The sequence below is a fragment of the Desmodus rotundus genome, chromosome 2 (genome assembly GCF_022682495.2).
Source record: "Desmodus rotundus isolate HL8 chromosome 2, HLdesRot8A.1, whole genome shotgun sequence".
Taxonomy (NCBI): domain Eukaryota; kingdom Metazoa; phylum Chordata; class Mammalia; order Chiroptera; family Phyllostomidae; genus Desmodus; species Desmodus rotundus.
This window is the reverse complement of record NC_071388.1, coordinates 23,867,970-23,877,798: the sequence shown is the minus strand read 5'-3', so window position 1 is coordinate 23,877,798 and position 9,829 is coordinate 23,867,970. Positions and strand designations below refer to the sequence as shown.

Sequence of the window (9,829 nt, the reverse complement as noted above, 5' to 3'; positions counted from 1 at the left end):
ATACTCCTTACTTTACACATGAATAAACTGAACCCTCTAAAGGTTAAGCACCAGTGCTTGGAACCAGTCCCCCTATTCCCAACCCAGTGCTTTTCTAGCACTCTGCTAACTCTCCCAATAAAAACACTGAGGAAAAGTAATTTTCCTGGGCAATAATATTCATATGTGCTTAGTTGAAAAAACTGTATCTAAAACTAGACCATGGAAGAAAAGTCACTAATGATTTCCTCTGTAAGCTCCAGCTTTCTGCATCTGGTTTTTTACCACTCACTCCATTGGACACAAAGAACTTTAAAGATACACCAAATCTCTCCTCCTTAAAAAACTAATTGTGATAACTTTCCTAAACAATATATCAATTTACTTGTCTTTCAAATTCAAAATATTCAGTAAATAATTAATATTTGCAGGAGTAGGTACTTAAAATACAAAGCTCAATATTTAGTCAAAAGAGAGAATCAACAAGAAAATAAATTATAGCTTATGATATGGCAAATACCAAGATTGAAGACTGCAATAAATATCACAGTAACACCAAACTTCCAGATTTAAAAATACTATATAATAAAACTGACAAATATGTATATATGGCATATGAACCTTTTCTAATCTAATTATCTTTACTTACTTTTTTTACAAATATCGAGTAAGATTTTCTTTAATAAAGTAACCCATTTCTTCCTCTATTGACCACAGTACATTTCATCATAAGCCTGTTCTTTCATGTACTATAATCAAGGAAGCCAAAAGTGGAAATCAAACTAAATCTGCACTGACTACTCAAAATATAAAATGTACTCATCCCCTATGAATGCTTTAAGTAAAATGGTAACAATATTAACTTCCAAAATTTTGACAGGTTTCCAGCAAAAACCAGATTCATGTGTATGTATGCATATTTTTAATATTAAAAATAAAAAGTAAAGTTTATAAAACATATGTAGTTTGATTTTATTTTTATAAATAAGCAAAAAGCTAAGGAATGTACGCAATAAGTATGCCTGGGAATGGAGAAAGGTATAGAAAGTTAGGTACTAACCTGTTAACACCTCATTGACGGCAGATAGATGACGTATTCAGTTTTTCTTTACATGATCAGTTTTGATCCATTACCATAAATATCTATTACTTTATTTTTAAAATGAGCAGATAAAGGACAAATTTTTCTCACAGCTCCTAGAGAGTATATTAGTTTGAGATACTGTTTTTAGTAATCTGAAATCACTTACATAACTGGAATGGTTAAGGTTTTTTTTTTCTTTCTCTATAAGAATGACACACTTGTAGAAAGCTTTATTTTCCTACAAAATTTCACACACTATTTAAATACTCTATGAATAGGGAGAAACTGGAAAAGTGAAAGAGAGAGGTTGTGTGTATTGTTGAGGTCACACAGTAAAATCATGTTTTCTTGACTCCTCGTGTACTTTTCCTAAAGTAAACAATGTCTGTGTTAAAGTTAAATGCAGATACTAGGATTCTGTGGCAAATGGAAATGAGTGTGGCCAAAGATACCATTGTGGCAAAGGCATTCTCCACCTTAACTCTTGACGCTTTGCCTAGAGAAACAGAAAGCACCCTGGGGCCTCTGGGGCTAGTTCTTTGTCTGCAGTTACAGATGCTGGATCCTGAGAAAGCCATGAAATAACTACCATGTGCCTGAGGGATTCCCTGCAATGAAGCAGAACTTACAGTGTCCTGAACTATAATACAAACACAATATTCAGTTACTTTAGTGGTTTAAAGAAGGTTTGACTTTCAGACTCCTGAATAATGGATGGAGGTTATTTAATGCTCTTAGAATATTTAGTTTTATAAAGCTTTAATAAGCACATGGGCATAAAAGTCAGAACATAAATTTTACCTAGATTAAATATAAATCTGAGACTATTAGTGGTATCATGAAAATTGTATGACATCTTGTTATTTGTTGGTTGTTTTTTTTCTTTTTAAGCTAACTGGCCACCATTTGTTTCTGACATCATTATGTCTTAAAAAATGCAACAAACAGAGCTTTCTTTGGAAGAGAGGAAATGGAGGGAAGTAGAAAAAGGGGCCCAAATTCGTGCTGTTTGGATGACTGGGTAATATTTATTAATCATGCATTGCAGAAGCAATTGTTAATAAACCTGTAACTGATCAAAACGTGTCAAAGAAATGGATCACTGACAATCACACTACGGTCCCCGGCTGGAACGTGAGCTGGTCCCAGCCTGAAGAGCTGAAAACTGCCTAAGAAAGTAGGACAGCAATATGACATTAACATTTAATCCACGTGAAAGCTATTTTAATTTGCACACATACATTGGATGCACTCGTTTGTTAAAAGAAAATAGAAAAAGATTTATGGAACTGATCTTCCAGAAAACAAGAAAAACTTCATGCTGTTTTATTTCATGATCACAGTGTGAGAAAAGTGTCTGCTTTAATGTGCACATTCACCCTAAACCTCAAATGTATACTGGCTAAGGAGAGAAAAATTAATTAAAACATTGGGAGGAGATAGATCTATTATGTTGAAGCCCTTAAATAGTATGTGAGGTAATAAACATTTTTCATCAATGTTTAATAAACATATAGAGTATATAAGTAATATCAGAATATTTTGAGATAATTATATTCTCAAACTCATTTGGACAAATGTCAAGAACACTTTTTTCCTGAATACAGTGGGGAAATATTAAAGTAAAACAGGTATTTAAAAATACAACAGATAAAAGACAAGTGACTTTAGAATAGAGTTCACAACCTCCGTTTGCATTTTATACTTCATGTTGCATTAACCGAATCCTCAAAAGTCTGACAATAATATATTAACTGTGCTTATGCTCGTGTTAAATAAAATCATTAGTCTATAAAATGAAATGCGACACTTTTATTTCCAAGTTCTATGCAAAACAACCTAAAACAAAGAGGAAAGGGCTTTTATTAAAACCTGTATGTAGTGTTATTGACGAGCACGTAAGCAACGGGCCTGCCTGCATTCCTGGCAAGCAGCAACTATATTCTACAAACCACTGATGGGCTGAACAAGCTATTAATGACAGTTGCTTTTCAACACTTAAAATGGTCAGACTCTGTTGCCCGACCACAAGGACAAGTGGGTCATCACTCTCAAATGTTATACAATATAAGAAACATAAATAAGACCTCTGTGGGGAGAAAAACCCACAGGTATGGCTCCAGAGTTCTTTTGTTATTCAGCTATTAATAGAAAGCAAATCCCACTTAAAGTTGTAAACACTTGTAATCTTTTTTACTAAAGGATTTATCATCAATTATTTAATTTCACACCTAAGGCTAAATGACGTATTACTGGTCCTCATGCCCAGCCTCACCTAATGAATATATGACTTAACGTCTGGAACCAAAATAAAGAAAATAATTATTCAGTTACTCTTCCAGACTAAGGTGATGAACTTTTTGCCTCTGTATAAACCTGTGAAGTGTCCACCTCTCTGGGTTTATGAATGACCAATAAATTATTTATAGGTTACAGAATCATATTCAACGAGTACATAAGGGAAACATTTAGATTCTTCATCAGAAGCAGAAGGTGTTCATTGGACACTTGTTGCTCAGGTCAGTGCCTTTTGACGTACTTTTCTTCCTGGTGGTCTCTGGACCAGCAGCACTAGCCTCATGTGAAAGCTTGCTAAATGCAGCAACTCAAGACCCACCACAGACCCAGATAACCAGAATCCATTTATAAACAATATCCTCAGGCTTCTTATATGCACACTGAAGATAAAGGAGCACCGACCTACAGCACCACGCCCCTTGAATTCCAACCCACCTCCAATTACTTGACTTTTCAGAAAAGAGAACAAGGGAAGCTTTAGAAACACCACAGTGATCAGAATAAGTCCCCTCACTCCCTGCTAAAGGGGACATGACACAGCAGTCTTTCTTTGAAGCCAGAAACAATTCAAAAACTATTTTGACCTAAAAGTGGCAATATCTCATACAGGTTAATCTAGTATATTCTAATCCCAATCCCTCTCCCAAGAAGACAGGAGAGCATTATTTTACAGACTGCCAACAGTAAGAGCTGTATTGCAATCAAATGGCAAGGCTCTATCTAGCTCCTGTATGTTTATATAATTTCAAAAAAAAATGCATTTTAATATCACCACTCTTGACTGCATTGAAAACACTCTAAAAAGTAAACATATTAATCCTTATCCAGTAGTTCAGTAAGTGCTTCTATTCATTACATTATCCAGAATTTTAAAACGTAAGATGGTAGAAAAATACGGAGTCAGCACCCTTTCATATAACACAAAAGATCTTCAAGTCAATTTTCCATACTATTAGAGCATCACTATTAAAAAAAAAAAAAAAGTCGGGAGCAACATCATCATCTAATAACCACCTGCCTCTACTTTTTCAACCTTTCTGTGTTAACAGTCATATACTGGGGTCGTATCCAAAGTCTTTGATGTGTGTGTGATTCTTCATCAAATACAAAGTATTATTTCCTTAAGCTCATTATAAAATCTAACTAAGTATGATGTTATAAGCAGTGTTTCCACTCGTTTTCTCTAAGTCTTTGGATAGATATGGGTACTGAGCTCTTTAAGATGTTTTATGTTTAATTCACTGAAGATTCCTGCAGAATTCCTGCAGGATAACTCCTTCAAATTCAAGGTCTAGTCTACATTGATTTCCAACAATTTTCCATTACGGTTTTTTCTTTTGAGGTAAAAATTTACGTAGACCCCCTCCTCACCTCTGATAATAGTTCTAAGTTTAACACATAACTAGAAGCTCAAGCAAAATCATCCCCAGAAAAAAAAATTACTACAACACTAAATGCCAAAATAGTGAACATAGATTTAATATTGGTGTTATTACTGCACCAGCTAGAGGGAAAAAACTTGGTAGTGAATGGGACCAGAAGTAGCAGCCCCAGGAAGCATTACTTCTGAAAGAAAATCAGATAAATAAATAGATGGTAACAGTAAGGAAGAAGAAAAAAGAAACAAACAACTAAAGAGAAACAAGACAGGCCAGCCCCTTTGTTCTGCCTTCACCACCATCACCCATTGAAGAAACTGCACTTCTCTGTAGTGCAGACAGAAGAGGGCACCCTTGAACTAGAAACCCCATCTAAAAAATGTCTATGGTTTTAAAAAGGAAGGAAGGGAGGAATGGAGGCAGAAGGGAGGGAGGGAGGGAGGGAGGAAAAGTCAAGGAGGGAGGGCGAGAAAGAGGTCAAATTACCCCATATAAAGTCACTATAAGAAGTAAAAAAAAAAAAAAAAAAAAAATCAAACAATTTCAATAGATAAAAATTCTCTCTCCCAAAAGCAGCTACAAAGGACAAGACTCATTTGGACAAATAACAAACAGAAAACCTAGAATCAGTTATTCAAAAAGTAAAAACAAATGGAAGAAAAAAATGTTTCAGAAATGAAGAATAAATTATAAGGTGTCCATGGAAAAATAAATTTGAATGAAAATAAAAAAGAAATAGTGAAAACCAGGAAAACAACTAACAGAATGAAAACAAAGTAGTAAAAGAGTAAGAGAGAAAGCCACTGAAAAAGATGAGAAAAAAGGCTTTATATATGTAATTACATAGAATATGTATATGTAAATAACTGGAGTCCCTATAGAAGGAAACAAAAGGAACATAACTAATATTTAATACCATAATCCATGAAAATGACTTCTGGAAATGAGAAAACCTAAATCTACATATGAGAAAGCCCAGCCAAATTAGTCAGAAACAACCAGCTTTGAAAATTAGCCTAGTTAAAAAAAAAAAAAAAAGGACAATAAAAAATGGCAATGCCTTTAAGCAAAGAAAAGTAACAAATTCTCTAGAAGGGTAAGAAAATAAGACTGATACCAGAGATATCAGCAGAATATTTTTAAGAAAGTCAATAAAGAAACCATACGCCAAGGATTTCATGTCTAGTCAACCTGTCATTCAAGTGACAGCACCATAGAAAAACAGCTTGCAATGGGCAAGATCAGGGAATACTGTACCCAGGAGTCCTTCCCGAGGAATATATTAGTGGGTAAGTTTTAAACAAACAGGAAATCAGTGGGTAAATATCAGCAAACAAACTGATGTAAATATTTAGTAAGATTAATTTTAGAATTTACTCTAAAATAAGGTGACAGACAGCATGGGTGCAAGAACAGTATGTATATGCATATTCTAACAAAGCAGCAAGAATACAGAAGGAAGAAATGTGAGGAAAAGGAATAAGGGAAAGTGCAATAGGAGCATCGGCTTAAAGGTAACAGATTAGAGTCAAGGATGCCATTTAAAAGGTCAAGTAGAAACGGGGGGGGGGGTTAAAAGCATTATAAAACATATAAATACAAATGTAACCACTAGGAAAAAAACCACAATCTTCAAAAATTTAATAATAATAACTCAGTCACAATTCTCCCTAATAGTCTATACATCTTATATAAGCCATCAGCCTTTGTTCAGAACTGCCTTTCAAAGATGTTTTGTACAGCAAACAGTCTTGAAAGACTGAAATAGAACCTGCCCATGGAGCAGAAGGCGATTTTATCACATAATGAGGATAATAAAAGTCAATAGTCTTACTCTTGGGCAAAATTTGGGCAGATGTTCTATAAGGTCCTTAAAGAACTCTTAAACTTGGAGTTCTTCAGCCATGACACAAACCTACAGCATCAGGTTTGTGTCATATGCAGCATCACCCCATGGGACTTGGGAGTCAAGGGGAACCCTTACAACCATGACACATGTACTACCTTTTATACTCTTAATAATAAAGCAGTTTGTCTCTGGCCTAAGAATCTTGTGTCTTCTCCCAATGTCTATGAAAGTGTGGCAGGCATGCAAATAGGCTAAATCTCATACCCATAATAAAGAAGACACAGCCAAATACAGAAAGAAACAGTAAATATGATACACACAGTAATTATGGAGCAAGTCCCAGGATATAATGTTAAAAGTTAGCTGCCTACAAGGAGTAGAGAAGCTAGAAAGAAAGGGAATGCTACCTCTCTCAGAGCATCATTGTATATAATACTTGGACTTTTAGAAGCATGTTAAAGTACAGATATTCAAATATATAACTAAATCAACAAGAATAGAAACAAAATCACCTAAAATTCAATGCAAACAGAAACCAATGAATGCAGTTATATTTCATATGAATAACCTAACTACACCCTAGGAGGAAAAGAACTCAAATGAATCTTGAACTCTTTTTATTAAATTTATTTTTTAGAGGTAAGGTTGTACCAATTTTGAAACTACGTGTTTTATGTGAATTACATGACTGTGCCTATTTATCTAATCTAACACTGAAGGGTCCTAGAAGTAATAAAATCCCAGAGACAAAGAGCACATCACATGTCAGGTCTTGACTTGTAAATACTATTTTCCTCTAAGTGAAACAGTAATTTGAAGAAATGCCTGACTCCAGGAGTGGGACAGGGGAGGTATAGAGCCTGAATTATATTGTTGTGCCAGAGTATAGGGAGCACTTAAAAAAAAAAAAAAAAAAAAGGAAAAAAGGATGGGGTATGTCTAAAGGACCCAGCAGCCATCTTGAAATGAAAGCACACTCCCTAGACAAATTGGGGACAACTTGAGCATCAAAACAATACAGAAAGTAATGAATGATAACCTGTTTAGTAAAATAAAAGTCCACCTAGCCCTTGCTCACAATATAAATCAAACAAGAAAGAAGGGTAGGCTCTTGCTTAGTAGAATGCTGCTTGCTAAGAAGGGGGGAGCAGAAGAAGCGGAAAATCTCCATTTTGCGATTATCAGGCACAAATCATCAGTGATGATGCAGCACCGAACTTCACAAGCTCTGTCTAGCACTTCAAACAGACATAGGCTTTATGGGTAGGAGACAAGTTTTTGAAAACAAAAAGTAAAATGGTATTCGGCAGTATATTATAAGTCTCTTAAGCTAAGAACAACATGCTAGACAGTTCTCAAGGAAAGCTGGCAACATAGAAATAAAGGAATGATAGAGCAAAATAAATGTGGAAAAGCAAAGGCTACATAAAGAAGAAATTATTTCAGTGTGTGGAATGCTCTTCTCCTTTGAGGTTTATATAACATATTTTATAAAATCAACTTACTACAAGTTATACTTCTAATTGCATTGGGCAATGCAGCCAATTCAAAGAAGCCATCTGCGCTAGATGGCAAGGGCTGTACGTATCTGCTCAGTTAGGAAGTGGAGAGTCACAAACCTAAGGAGCCCACAACTGCTCGACGGTTTCACTAATGCTCAACCAATAAATTCTTGAGTTTACTTCCTTCTCAAGTTGTTACGAAGAATATCACTGACTTTCTGAATATTACTAGGACATAAAGCAACTTATATGTATGTATATATGTGTGTGATATTATGTCATATAATCATGTAATCATATTATTGTTAACAGTTCAGAGTTGAGTCGATTTTACAATGTTAAGTTACAGTCTTTTGTACAACTTAGATAAAATGTATTAAAATCATCTACTTCCCACTGTCTGTTATACAGGGTCTCTCACCCCTAAAATGAATATATTTGAAATATATCTGATGTATATGACACAGGTAAAAATGAAATGTAACTTAGGTTCAAGAATAGGAAAGAATAATTAACAATCACTCTTGACTTTAATAAATGGTTAAGCCTCACCAAGGTTTTTAAAATATTTTTAGTTGAAGAACTCTTTCTTCAGATCAAATCTTATTTTAAAAGTTTAAAAATTTACACAATAAGGAGAAGTGCACTACTCTGCTTAAGTGGGCGGAGGAAGTCTGGAGTGCCACCTGCTTTGAGGAGCCTTCCTGGCAGCCCAAGGCACAGTCAGAAAACCAGCGCTACATAAGATTACAAGTAGAGCACAAACGCGTAAAACCGTCACTGAACGTGAGATCATACTAGTAAGTATAAGAATATGAAATTTTAAAAATATAACTCATTATTATTTACTGAAAATATGAACCAAGTAAGTATAAAGTCTTTTTAATAAATAATTTACAAGAGAACTATAAAAGGCAGCTCATTTTGACACTATGGTAGGTGTTGTTCCTTGTTATAAAACCCCAATTGATACTGGAATTTGCTGTCTTAAGCTTTTTATCCTTATGTCATGTCCTATATACATGTGTCACTATGAAGTGATTAACAGGGATTCAGGGTACAATTTTTAATAATGAGAATAACAATGATACTTATTTACTTCTAATCTGGACTGATCTACAGTTCACATTTTCTAACTAGATAATTATATCTTGCTTTTTAATAATTATCTTTAATTTTTAGGATCATTTTTTAAAGTATAAGTTTCCTCGGTTTCCTTTAGGTAGTAAAAGAAAAACTAAAAATCCCTTAGAACCTTACTATTATAATAAGTTAAAACGAGGCTGCCTCTTGCTACTACTGTGCTTTTGTGGGAGAAGAACAAAAGCACATTAATAGTTAACAAAGCTACAATATGATATACGAATGAGGTCTTGCATTAAAAAAGTACTTAGAGTGTATTTACAAAAGAATCTCTCTCATTAATTATTCAACATTTGGATTTGACCAGAAACCAGAGCATGACTTTATAATGCTCTGTTTAAATGAACTATTTAATGTTGTAATGAACACTCATTGTGGTAAGTTCAATGAATTTTGGACCTGTTATAATAGAGACAGTTTTTTCCAATATTTTTGATCAATGGACAGATTTTAATGTTAAGTCAGTTTGAATTTCACTTATAATTAAAAAATGTTTACTTAAACCAAAAATTTTGTATCTCAATTATTTTATATTCTAAATTGAATGTAGTTTAAACCAATGAATTATTCATAAAGGAAAGACATTAGGAGAAAC

The 9,829-nt window shown here is 34.1% G+C and overlaps 1 protein-coding gene across 2 annotated transcripts in view; it reads right to left on the bottom strand.

Annotated features, from left to right (window-relative positions):
- The window catches only part of RSRC1 (arginine and serine rich coiled-coil 1), a 315,530-nt gene that overhangs the window by 152,179 nt on the left and 153,522 nt on the right, over positions 1-9,829 (bottom strand). The gene's annotated exons all lie outside the window — the stretch shown is intronic.